We start from the raw sequence: 14,121 nt of genomic DNA, 5'->3' as shown, positions 1-14,121 counted from the left end.
CACTGGAAAGTGGGGGAAGTTGGCACCTATGTGTAGATGCATTTAAGAGTGACAATCCATCTGTTCCATAACACTGGAATAGTACTGCTCCCAGCCAGGGCAGGCTCCAGGGCTTTGCCGCCCCAAACAGCAAAAAAAAAAAAAAAAAAGCTGCAGTCGTGATCTGTGGGACTTCGGCAGCAGCTCTACCGCTGCCACTTCAGTCTTCGGCAGCAATTCAGCAGTTGGTCCTTCACTCCGAGATGGAGTGAGGGACCCGCCGGCGAATTGCCACCGAAGAGCCGGACGTGCCGACGCTCACCATTGGCCTCCCCACGCACTTGCTTGCTGGACTGGTGCCTGGAGCCGGCCTGCTCCCAGCCTTTCCTTTGAAGGCCTCTGTGGAGAGTATTATCTCTTATAGTGGGTCAAAAATTGCAGCACCAGAGCTGATGTCAGAATGTGCTTTGAATCATGAACTCTCTTCATGCTCTGGCATTAGTGCCAATTCTGTGACCTTGTGGAGAAGATGTCTTCTTAGATGAGTTGTGTGAGCTGATCAGCATACTTAGCAGCCTTTGACTTCCCTTTTTATCTTCAGATCTTGGCATGTTTCAGTATTGCCTGAAACTTTGATTCATCGGACAAGATTCCCTTTGCAGTCTGTCTCTCTCCCTAGTATGTTATTTCTGTTAGAAATGACATTTGGTCTTATTATGTACACTCTCACACACTGCTAGACTCTCTAGCATTTGGCTCATTGTACAGTGACATAATTCTGGAGCCAAATGTATTCTGAATAGACAGTCCTGAAGAAGCAGTAGTAGCTTGCCAAATGCTGTGCTGAAAGTACAGATCGTGGAGCTCTCAGTGTCCAAGGGGATCTGCCAAATCCTGCCAGTACATCTAATTTGCTGAAGAATTTGGCTTCTGCCATCTCAGATAATTTACTTCTTGTTGGCAAGTGGTAGTGTTCTCTTTTTATGCTTTTGTTCAACTCATTGTGGACCATACACAACCATAGTCCCCCTCTTTTACCTCTTTTCAATACTAAGGATAAACCCAATCTGTTGGTTCTTCTATTCTCCAAATGACACCATTTGCTGTCATGTGTTGCAAGCTCTTCTTCTACCCTCTAAGACTAGTGAACTTTTCATGTAGCATGTACCACAGGTTCTGCATCTTCTCTTAACTACATCATGTATGTTACTAAGAGGCCCCCATTTCCTGTGAATGTATCTTGAAATGTTGCTATTATACTTTAATATCTGGTTCTGTGTTGTCTTTCTGTCTCTCTATGTCAGACATCTTCTTAACAAGACCACGCACCTCATACATGTGTTAGACAAAGACTGATTGCTTGCCTCTGTGTACTACCACAAACTCTTGTTTGTATTGTTTTCCCTTTGTATTTAAGTGTCAGTGTGCAGTCTCCCAACACTGGAATTGTTCCTCCCACTATAGTCTTTCACAGGTTCTTTTTGACTCTGCCGTTTCTATGTGCTCCTACATCTCTCTATTTCAGTTTCTGTCATCACATGTAACTGTGCCCAGTGTCTATCTTATATGTCACCTATGTGCATTTCTGCACATTTTAATTAGCCAGTCTTTAAGTTTTCAGCCTCTGCCATTATTTGTTTAAGATCAGCTCTCTCTTCACTTAAGGAAATTCTATCTGCAACTTATTACATGACTTTCTTGATTTCTCTTCACATTTTAGCATAATAGTGGGGTGTATTATAGATTCTACATACTTGCCCGAATACTGGCATTTCCTATATTTATGCTGGTTGCCACATCACTGGCATATTCCTGCTTTCCATGTTTCTGTACTTGGTCAATATAGTTTCTGTGAAATTTTCCCTGCTGATTTAACTAAGGTACCTCCAGTCATATACTAGAGCCTTTCCCTAGGCTTTTTATTTGTGTTTCTGTTTGTTCTGCTGCTTAGCATATATATATATTGCCCTTTCTCGTATCAGATCCATCTTCCTTAGTTACTGTTCACAGACTTTTTTCATTGTTACATCCCAGGACCATCTGTTTTTTAATGAGAGAGTCTTTAATGTTCCATATTCACAGGATTGACCTTTAGTTTAAAGAATGTGAAAACTCCTCTTTTGTTTCCCTTTAATTGTCTTCTCATCCTGAAACACACCTTTCATAAGTAACTTTTTTTCTAGAGACAACAATGATCCTTAAACATTTTCATTATTTCTGCAATGTTTTCTTCTTTTTCCCTATCTTTATAGACTGCATTGTACACGTGTCTGCTAGTATTAAGCACAAAAAAAAATCTTTTGCTCAACCTCCACTTTGTTTGCCCCAGTGGCAGGAGCGCCAGCAGCCTTTTTGGCGCCCTAGGCGGCGGAAGTTCCCGCCCCCAAAATGGCGCCTCCGACGGAGGCGGTGGAAGGTCCCGCCCCCGAAAATACCTGACGATGACAGTGGCCAAACCATCCAGGCCCTGTGGTCGCTGCCCCCCAAAATGTTAGCGCTCTAGGCAACCATCCTAGGTCACCTAATGGGTTGCCACTGGCCCTGCCCAGTGGCTTTCATATACAGCTCAGATTGCTGTTCGGACTGTTTCCAGGCACATTCAGCACTTCCCCTGATTCTTAGAGTTGGTGTGGGAGTTACTCTGAGGTGCACAAGCTCTGTATCAGCCATTTCGGTCTGATCTCTCACAGGGTCTGCTGGCATGCTGTGCCTTACACTCCTGGTACCATACAGTATCTCACTGACAAGATCTCACAATGTCCTGGTAAACCCTTTATTCTGAACAGGGACCGTGTATAGCAATGAGGTAACAAAATACACCTTTACCAGATATAACGCTGTCCTAGGGGGCCAAAAAATCTTACCACGTTATAGCTGAAACTGTGTTATATCGAATTTGCTTTGGCACGCGCGCGCCCCCCCCCCCCCCACCCCGGAGTGCTGCTTTACCCCGTTACATCCGAATTTGTGTATATCGGGTTGTGTTATATCAGGGCAGAGGTGTATCCTGTTGCTCTGTGTAGCTGCAGCCTGTCATTGCCCTGTCCTGGGCTGCTTTATCTCTGCTCCCAAGCAGGAATTGTGTCATGGGGAACCAAAGTCTTCATGAGGTGTGTACTGGAAGTGTAGCATCTCTACGCTGCCTGGAGAAACTGACTCTATAACAAAAGGTTCCCCTCACGTAGGGCCCAATCTCTTTAGGATCCAGGCTATCTAGAATAGTTCCTGGAATATGTGTCACCGGCCTTTACTCGTGGCCAAGCTGTAGAAGAGTAATAGACAGGCAGTTTGAAAACCAGTGCTAAATAGGCTTCTGAGTAACAGTGCTACCCACATGGACTCTTCCTGCTACTGTTTCAGAAGGGTTGTACGGATAAAGTAGTATAGTAGCACCTAGGGGGGAACATAGGCACACAGAGGTGAAGGCCCCAATCTTCACCAGTATTGAAAACAATGGAAGTTAGGAGACTAAATGTCTTTGAGGATCTAGGCCGAAGTGACTTGCCCAAAGTCACCTAGCAGATAGAGCCAGGACTAAAACCAGGCCCTTAAACACCCAATTAAGTTCTTTATCCGTTGGACCACACAATATAATAATGTTAAAATGCAGTTAATGCTAGCATAGATTGCTTTGTTGCAGTGCAAAGTCCCTGCATGAGTTGATGAAGTTTCTCTCTGCTGTGGTCTGGGAGGCACCGAGGATGATTTTGCTTATTGAATTTGGCTTCCACAGAGGTGATAAGACTTTTCGATTGGCTCAAGACTTCATGGTCACCTTATGGAGTTATCTCAGGTGACTGAAGGCTCAATCCATACTCCGGATTTGGTTTTGGGTCAGGATGAGATTGGAGGGTTAGATATTATTCCCATGTCATGAACTGATCATTACCTTCTGTGGCTTGAGGTATGAGGACCAGTCTCTTCTGTATGGACAGAAGACCTGTTCTAAGGGCCCTCCCTGAGAAGCTCATGGAACTGGAGGGCATTGAGGGGGCTCTGCGAGAAAGTATTTTTTAACCACTCTATACTGTTTCAGTAGGAGTTTATAAATATTTTTTGTCCTTGACTACTAATCGTGCACAATGTTTCACAGAGCTTCCTTAGCAGCTGACCGGCTATAACCACTGATGCAGCGGTGAGGAGGTGGGTCCATGGACATGCCTCCTTCTCACACATTTTGGGGTGCCATTTTGAAGAGCACAGCACTGGCATTGTGGCCAGTGGTGTTGACGACAAAGTGTCCAGAGGTTTCTTGCGCTCTTCTCATCCATGTGCACATCCACAATGGGGCCAGCCAAAATCCGGCTCTGTTTATTTTATAGCTCCCCCTACTGTCTCTCCCTTCAACTCAAAAAACAGTATGTTTGACATGCAAAACAGTTTGAAATCTGAATGAGCAGGAGTGAGGTTGGCCTTTTCTCCAACACCACTATTACTGATGCTCAGACACAGGCAGGAATGGGAGCATCTAAAATAAGTAGGAAGAAATGGCTCATTGTGTGTCTTCGATTCCTCAGGATCATTGAGGGAGTGGGAGTAGACTGAAAGGAGCAGTGGCCATCTGTGATAACAGGGTGAGACACTAAGGTGGCCAGGTATTTAGGCTCCTAACTTTCATCGATTTCAATATCTGTGAGGATCAGGGCCATCACGTCTCTGTGCCAGTGTTCTCCCACCCACTCTTTCAGTTCCGGGACAGTCTCTCACTATGTGTCTGTATACCGAGAACACCAGAGCTCTGTTCTTAGCTGGAGTCTCCAGGTACTACTATAATGCTATAGCAGCACAGCCCTTGTGAAACACTAGCATGCCCTAGGCAGAGCGCAGGGATTGGAATGCTGTACACCTATTGGAGAAACCACAGTTCAATCATTATCTAAAGCAGAACCCTTCAGCTTCTCAAGTGCAGAGATTTGCATAATTGAGAAATAAACATATAATTAAATATAATTTTATGAAGCTAATAAAAAACCAGTGACAATGTATGGCTATTGACCCATAAATCTTATAATCGGACAATATATTGATCTGTGGACTCTGATTTGCTATAGTCCTCGGCATGCTTCATCCACATCTGGCCACCTCAGCTTCTTACTCTCCTCCCACACTATCACCCCCAGAGAAACTTTTATGTTCCCACGGCTTTTCCTTACTCCACCCCCAATGAGTAATTCATCTCTTTATTACATTGTAATTAATGGTGGTGTTGTAAAGCTTTCACTCACACCCTTGGGCCCTTTCCCCTGCTAGCAAATTTGTTATCAGTCATGCAGGGAGGAAGTGGGTAGGAATACAGTGGGTTTACTCTGGAGTTTTTATCCCTGAGGCCTGCTGCTGGCCCTCATTCTATTTGTAGAGCACTCGCAGTCCTACAAGGATGACATTGATTATGAGTTTTGTATTAATATTGTGAATTTATCTGAAGCACCTAGCATGTTACCACAGGCTCTATATTTATATAAATAGTATGGCTGCACACAAGGCTTGCTACAAGTTAGCGCTACTATCAGATCTAATTTGGAAACATCTAGTCTTTATTTTGCATGTAAAACAAAGCTACACCCCCTTCCTTAACAATCCTCCCTTGTCGTCTGCTGCATCAAATATCTCCCTGGAACCCGATGCATAAAACTCAGTCCTGCAGTATCCTTTAGCCCAGGCCAAGGCCATACAAAGTCAAAGACCTTAAACTGCATCAGATGGTGGCTGGCTGATGGGGTTAGAATGGAGTTTGCTCTTTCCATCCACTATTTATGGTAGTAATAATGTCACATACTCTATCAGGGACAACAGGAAGTCTATGGCTCTGATTTCTCAAGATCTTAGGGAGGTGATTAATGCTACAATTTTTTTTTTTAAATTCAATGCTAACTGTATTTTTAAACAGCTTTCCTCTTTAGGAATCTTACAAGCCAGTTGGTAACAGCAAAACCTTTGCAGTTCTTTTAAAATATCTAGGATTTCTCTATTTTTAACAAATGCAAAGCAGATGCAGCATCTTACTACTCACAGCTTCTTCTAAATTATAAAATATATATCTCAATAATTGGAAATATCTCATTGTTATCTGTCTGAGGTAATATCTTATGCAACTGAATAGTCTTATGTTGCAAAAGAATATATTAATAGTAAACATGTGGGACTTCAATTCTTCACTTTAAGTAGGATTTATGGCCTGAGAGAGTATCTATGGGTGGAATATGACCTTTTATAATACTAAACTGGTTATGGACATTTGCAGGAAAAGGACGGTGTTTGCAAACTTTCAGGCAGCTAGATTCTGCCACCTTCCCTCATGCTGAATAGTCTCCCTACCCCTGAAGTAGTCCTAATGGGGTGGCCATCAAATCTGGAGCCCCTTGGGGCTATTTGAGGAGCAAGACATTACTCAATGAAGCAGCAGTGGCATAAAGTAAATTCTTTACAAATATAGAACCCAGCTCTGCATTTCTTGCACACCCAGAGCTCTCAATAACTTCAGTAATAGTTTTAGGTGCAAAGGAATGCACAACTGAGCCCATACTAATCTCCAAAATAGCTCTGAATTAGCACAATACTTGCTTTGATATCATAAAGATTTGTATGTGCTCCAATTTTCATGGGACCTGATCCAAAACTCCTGAAGTTAATGGAAAAACTCCTATTAAGTTCAATGTGGTGTATCGATTTTTATTATGTTTTTTAAAAGTACAACAAAATTAGCATCTTTCTGGTTTTCAGTATTGTGTAAGGAAATGCTTCCTTGTCATATTCATGAATGTATGATTGCGTTATTGTTTGGTTTAGTATGTAAGGTATCAAACCAGTTTTCTGTTAAATTTATTGCTAGATTGTTTATTATTTCTTTCCCAGCACTTCTTCACTTTTGCAACTAGCTCCTTTCCTGTTTTCCCCTCTGATAAGATGATTGGACAAGAGGACAGGTTCTAGAACCTTGCACAGATCAATATGCAGAGCTATACAGCTGACTCACCCTAGTATCCTGACCACTCGTCCATCAAGTCTGGTATTCTACCTACACCACTGGCTACTACAGACAGATCAGGTCCATCTACCTAAGGTATTCTTATAAGAACCAAGTATTTTTATTATTTATTATTATGTTTTATTTTATTTATTAGTATTTGGCCCCCATTTGTGTAGTGTCTGAGTGCCTTACAATCTTTATTGTATTAATCTCCTGTACTGTGAGCTGGGGGTGTAATTCCCCACTCATGTACACATAAGTGTGCTAGTTCTCATCGAGATAGCATGGATATAAATAGTAGTGTAGACATGATAACACAGGCAGAGGCAGTGGAAGCATGGCTTAGCCATGCTGAGTACAAATCCACTTGAAACAGGTGGACACAGGGCATAAATATGTTTGAGCTGCTCTCTGAGAAAGAAGTAAATAGGGCCAGGGATAAAAAGGTCTTGTAGGTAGCAATATCAGGAAGAAGTTCTGACATGTGCCTCTTTGAGTAAATGCCAATCTGTTTTCCACTCTTCGCATCATTACCTAATCCTGTTTCCACTGAAATCTATGAGACTTTTATCACTGGGGTCAATGGGCATATAGGGTCAAGCCCTTTAGTGTCATGAAGCACTATCAGCACTATGGTTAGGAATGCACCAGGGTTTTCATTTCCTTTTGGCTGTTAAATCTTTCCTTTTTATGTGTCACTACAAGGTTATGACAAGCTGAACCCAGGAACTGGTATTTTGAATTGAATATTAACAGCTTAAAAATCTTTTTTTTTTTTTTAATTTTACATGAAATGTCACTCTTTTATCAGAACTCTTAATAAAAGAAAATAATAAATAAAAATTAGTTGTTCTCTGAGTAGAAATTGTACCATATATGGAAACAAAATAAATTAATTTAACAAGGAACAAGAAGCATTTTAGTCTGGCTTTAAGTCCAAATGTCAGTCGAACATTAAATATAGAGCTGCTACCTGTGCCTCCATAATCTTGATTTGGAGAAGGGCTTGGATTTGATCAGGCTGGAATGAAATCCTGAAGCAAAACACCTTATTTGTCTTTTTCTCTAGTTACTTTTTTAATTTTACTGCTGCTGAGCAATGCAGCCAACTCAAACTAGTATCTCTAGAAAATCTAGAACACGAATAAATAACATTCACTACCAGGTGTCTTTTCTTTCTGCCTCTTCTTTCCATGTACATTATATTCCCCTGTCTTTTCTTTCTTTGTGAAAGCATACTCTTCTTTTTTCCTAAACTGGAGCACTTTTTCCTTTCCCATTGTTCTTTTTTTGATGTATTCTTCCCCACATTTTCCACTATCCATTCTCTTTTCTCTGCCCTTTTTCACCCACTACTACTGCTGCTCAAACATTTTGCTATTTCTTCTTGTCCAACCCTATCCATATCCCATTTCCTCCCCAATGACCCTTCTCTTTCCCTCCCCAAACTTCTGCAGTCTAGCTCATCTGTTCCTCCATCTTTGCCCATGTTGGCTTTCTCCCATTCTTTTCTCCCCTATCCTGGTCATCTCCCTTTCTTTTCTCCATGGCTTTATCTTGCCAGGATCAGCAGTGCAGGTGTTAGTTCCACTAAAAACATAGATTCATTGGGTGTGAGGCACTGCTCATTGAAGCCAATAGGAGTCTTTCCACTGACTTCAGTGACCTTTGGTCAGGCCTATACAATATAAAATATAGAGGGCAGGGGAGTATTAGATCAATATGCCCAACTGTCTGCCAGTATAGGAACTTTCCCTGCAATATTATAATCAGAGCTTTCCTTGCACATAACAGCCATAAAATTGCTGAATGTTGATTCTGTGCTGTATATTCATTGACTGAAACATTTGAGTTGTTCGTTTTCATATTGGTAATTTTAGAGCACAGATGCCTGGCATATTTACTTACATACCAGAGCTCACATTTAATGAGCAAAATGTCAAGTATATTGTTATCCACCATGAAAACTGTGAAAAATATCCTTGCCATCTGCACTGTGCCTTCTGCTTCAGCCTAAAAGAATTTTACAAGCAACTACATGAAATAAACAGTCAAGTCAATATTTATAAATGACAACCTCCTCGTACAGGCCCAATCCTGCTATACTTCCATACCTCAGACTCCTACTGGCATTCATGGAAAGTTTTAGCGGGGGTAAGGGAGACATAAGTCTGCCAATAGTTGCTCTTTGCTGTATTTGGCCATAACATTCTCATAATAGTAAGTGAGATAGTTGGAAACAGAGAGAAATGGAAACATAGAGAAATAGAACTAAAAGTTATTGATATAGCTGAAGGGCCAGATCCTGAACCATTGCTGATCAGCATAATGCCATTGAGTTCAGTAGATCTCCAAGGACCCAGCCCTAAGTAACCATCACAAAACTCACTGGTGAATGGGGAATTTGACAGAGGGATTTGATATACTGGCATGATACAAAATTGCATTTACCCAATACTTGAACTACTTAGATTGTATGCTGTATGGGGCAGGAACTGGAGCTGTCCCTAGCCATACACAAAGTATGCAGTTGTGTAGGGCACCAGGAAATTTGGGGAACCACATTTCCTGGTGATCTATGCAGCTGCGTGCTGCTCCATCCCCTGCCCCGCCTTTTCTCACCCCTGCTCCGCCCCTGTCCAGCCCCCACTCCACCCCTACCCCAGAGCTCCTTCCCTGCCCCAACCCCGCCTCTTCCCATCCTGACTCATTCCTTCTGTAAATCAAATTTTTCTGTACAGCATAACCATCAAGGGATCACAAAAAAGTGGAGATTTTAAAAATGGCACCAGCATAACCACCAGAACAGTGTATGTTAAATATCCCCTTCCATGACCAGTCCAACTCAGTTTGCCAACTACAGACTTCTGCCAGCAGAGCTATGTCAATCAGGGGTGTGAAGAAGTGTGATCCCTGACCAACATACCTTTGATGGCAAAAGCTCAAGTGTAGACACAGTTATACTGGCAGTTTTGCCAGTATGGATTGTTTGTCTTGGGATGATGGTGGTATAAGGTATAGTATAAGCTATAGCAGTAAAGTGCACTTTGCCATTACAGTGCTCTGGTATACCTACACCGACAAAGCACTCCTAGTGTAGACATCTTCTAGCTCAAGTTGTAGAGGCTTGTGTGATGAGCTCTCTGGTTCAGTCCCTGTGTGATGGGGTATACAAATATGCAACAGCATGGAAGGGGTTGAGGAGCTGCTACGGGCTTGAGTAACCTTGCCCCTCTACCCCTGCAAATCGTGCCAGGACTGGAGGAGGAGGAGTTAAAAGAAGGGAACTCCAATCAGTAGGGTGCAAAATGTGCAAAACTCTTTTAAGAAGTGGAGAGGCACATCTGATCATATTGTAAGATTAGAAACGGAAATACAAAATAGTATGAGTAATGAAGAGTATATGATAACTGTTTTTTTGGACATTGAAAAAGCATATGATACCCTAGGGGGAGAGATTGTTTGTTATATAAATAGACAATGGTAGGATTGAAAGGATGAATGTTCTGAAGGATAAGTGATTTTTTTGAGTACGAGTACCATACAGGTTAGAGTACCATACAGGTTAGGGCTTAAACTGCAGCAAGGGAGATTTAGGTTGGACATTAGGAAAAAGTTCCTAACTGTCAGGGTAGTTAAACACTGGAATAGATTGCCTAGGGAGGTTGTGGAATCTCCATCTCTGGAGATATTTAAGAGTAGGTTAGATAAATGTCTATTAGGGATGGTCTAGACAGTATTTGGTCCTGCCATGAGGGCAGGGGACTGGACTCGATGACCTCTCGAGGTCCCTTCCAGTCCTAGAGTCTATGAGTCTATGAGTCTAGAGTAGGGAAATTCTTAGCAGGTATCTATAGTATTGCCAACGGCACTCCTCCAGGGGGTCTTGTCAGCCCTTCTTTATTTAACATTATGATAAATGATTTCCCAGAAAGTCTGAGGGCAGGAATAGGTATTACTCTATTTGTGGATGATTGTGCTCTGTGGGTTAAACACTGGAGAATAAGTCTGGCTGGAGAGAGAGAATCAATGAAACACTCAGAGAGGTCTCAGACCTGCTTGGGTATTTAAATTTTCAATTGCTAAAACAAAGGAAATGATCTTCAGTGGGAGAAAAATTAGAGATATGGGCAATTTATATCTTTATGGAAAGCAGGTGCATATAGTTAACAGTTTTATATGTGGATGTATTGTTTGATAATTAACTTACTTGGCAGGGCCATACTGGAAGTATTACAAATAAATGTTAAGGCAGGATTAATCTGTTTAAAAGTACTGCTGAGATTAATTGGGAAGCAGATAAGAAAGTACTGATGATGCTAGATAGAGTGTTAATAAAATCAGTCATGGAGTAAGCGTGTCAAGCCTGCACTTTTGCATCTGGACCAGAGCTTAGAAAGTTAGCATCAATTCAAGATCAAGGGCTATGTACTGCATGTGTTACATTTCTTCCAGTGCCACTGTATATCATGTAGGTAGCTATAGGTGAAATATGCCTCTCTATTTAAGAAAGAAAATGTTAGAGTTGACATTTTGGGCTAAAATCAAGGGAAATAGTGCAGATAACAATACTGGAAAAATATATGAGGAATGTTGGAAATTAAGTGGATGAATTGTAGCCCAACACAATAAACTTCCTTAAGGTTTTAGGATTAAAATGTGGGTGAAGGAGTTAAGTGAAAAGGAAGGACTAGAAGAGATTTAAATCGATAGTTATGGGACAGTCAATTATACCTGAAAAAATGTCTCTTTGGATGAGGATTTAGAATTGTATTATAAAATAAAGGGAAAGAGTTGTCCTATATGACAGATAAAGTTTATGAGTTTATATATGGTAAATGGAGTCACTGTTCTTGAATATAAACGGCTGGATCTAAAAATAAAAAAAACACATAGTGTGGGTGCAATGAAATATTGTTTTTGACAACAGGGTTAGTATGTTCCAGCATGACCATAGTACTAGCATGGATTCCGGCACATGCTGGGATATCTGGCAATGAAGAGACAGATAACGAAGCAAAAAATGCTTTAAAAATGGAGGAATTGATATAAAGACTCCTTTGAGTAAACAGGAATTGAAACATTATGAACCAAGGATAAAGAGGAAGAAGATTCTATGAAATATGCCCCAAAACAGAGGATAACCTGCTACTCCAATGTCATGAAAGGATCAGTGAAGTACTCCTATTTAGTCTGTTAACTGCTCCCCGTGATCTGAATAACAATTTATATTTAGTCAGTAGACACAAAGCTGGGTTATGTAACACATGTAAGGTTAAATAACAAGTTGATCACCTGATATGGGAATGTAGGGAGCGTTCCCAGGAAAGATAGGTTCATTATGAAGAATTTAGAGGCTTCAGGGAGATGGAGTATAGTAGGGGGGTTAGTGAAAGTATGGGGAAAGTGGAGTAATGTTAATAAAGCTCTGCTATTTTTCTTAAGGAGATGGAGCTGGGTAGGAGTGGCATGAATATATGAGGGCATACTCTGCCAAGGACAGATTGATGCAGTCTTGTCAAGGACACTGTCCTCCTGGCTGAAGGGAACTTCCTTCCCAAAGATATCTCTGATCAAAGGGTGGAATGAGCCCTCAGACTGTCAGCAGTAGCCATTTTTTTCACCAGAGCAGGACTCACTTATACTGAGTCGCTGCTCTCTGACATGACATCCCCCAAAAAGCCAAGGGATTTGGATCCTCTTTAAAGAAAAATTTCCTAACATCTGCGCTAGTTCCAGATGGTTTGCTCAATGCTTTCAGATTCTTTACCAGATTGATCAAATCCAATGTGGTAGCTAGATGACATCTATGCTAGGAACATAAAAGTGGGGTGTTTCTGCAAATCAGGGATTTGGTAGCAAACTGATACTCAGGAGAGAAACTTTTTGAGGAACCAGTTATAAAAAGCCTCTTCTGGAGCACAGGACAAAACCAAAAAATATCTCTCCTCTGCTAATGATCATAAAGCTCAGAAGAGAGATTTTTAAGTTAGTTTTACACCCTAGACTGTCCTTTTGGGCTTAGGGTGCCTCAGAGAAATATGGTAGGAGAGACAACAGATTCTTTAAGAATAGATGGGGTAACGCCAGGTCCAATAACCCCAGAGATGACTCCTTCTCCAGGAACAGAATTCAAAGGGATCCCACCATTCCAGATTTCTCCCCTCTCGTTCAACCTATCCAAAAGGGAGACTATATTCCAGCAAATTGAACACCTTCTCCAAAGAAGGGCAATAGAATCTGTCCAAAGAAATGGAGAGGACAGGACAGTACTGGATTTAAAGACTCTCAACAAGAGAGATCAGGTCCTGCATGTTCAAAATGGAGACCATGTCTACTGTGTCCACTATCACTTGGGGATTTCCTAAGCTCTGTGGACCTGAAGGAGGCATAACTCACATTCCCATCTTTTCCATTCACAATTTGTATAAAGCACTCCACACATGCAGTACAGAGCACTTCCTTTTTGCATTGCCATTGTCTTCCTGGTATTCACAAGGGGCAGGTGCTAACAGTGTCATCCTAACATCCAAAAGGGATACATGTGTACCCTTTTCTCAATGACATTCTGATAAGAATCCCCTCCCTATGCCCTGAAGTCAGCCAGACATGCAACTGACAGTACACGCCCTTCAATGGCATGGGTTTATAATCAGTCTAGAGAAAAGCCAGCTAGTCCCTATACAATGGAACAGCTGGGGGCTTGGCTGGACACTTCAGTCCAGACAGCCTTCCTCTCCAGCGACATGCAAGTACAGTTTCTGGAGCAAGCTTACAAGATCCTTCACAGTCCACACTCCTACAGGAACGACTTGCTACGTTTAATAGGCATGCTCATGTCCTGGATACACCTACTCATCTGGGCAAAGGTTCATCTCAGGGGTTTACAGTACCACCTGCTGAATTTCCCTAATCACGTTCGCAATTCCAGCTCACACTGTAAGATTTCCCTTCACAGTAAAAAAGATCCCTCAGATGGTGGTTAAATTTGACAAGATTCATGGACAGTAGCCAATTGGCAGAACTGCAGACAGACATCATAATGATGGATGCCAGCTTGGAGGGATGGGGAACTTATGAAACTCAACACATGGTACAAAATCATTGGTCACAGATGGAATCTCACTACATCATAAGACGTTTGGAACTGAGAGTGATTCACCTAGCTCTTCAAG

The sequence above is a fragment of the Gopherus evgoodei genome, chromosome 2, assembly GCF_007399415.2.
Source record: "Gopherus evgoodei ecotype Sinaloan lineage chromosome 2, rGopEvg1_v1.p, whole genome shotgun sequence".
Taxonomy (NCBI): Eukaryota; Metazoa; Chordata; order Testudines; family Testudinidae; genus Gopherus; species Gopherus evgoodei.
This window is presented reverse-complemented; position numbering follows the sequence as displayed.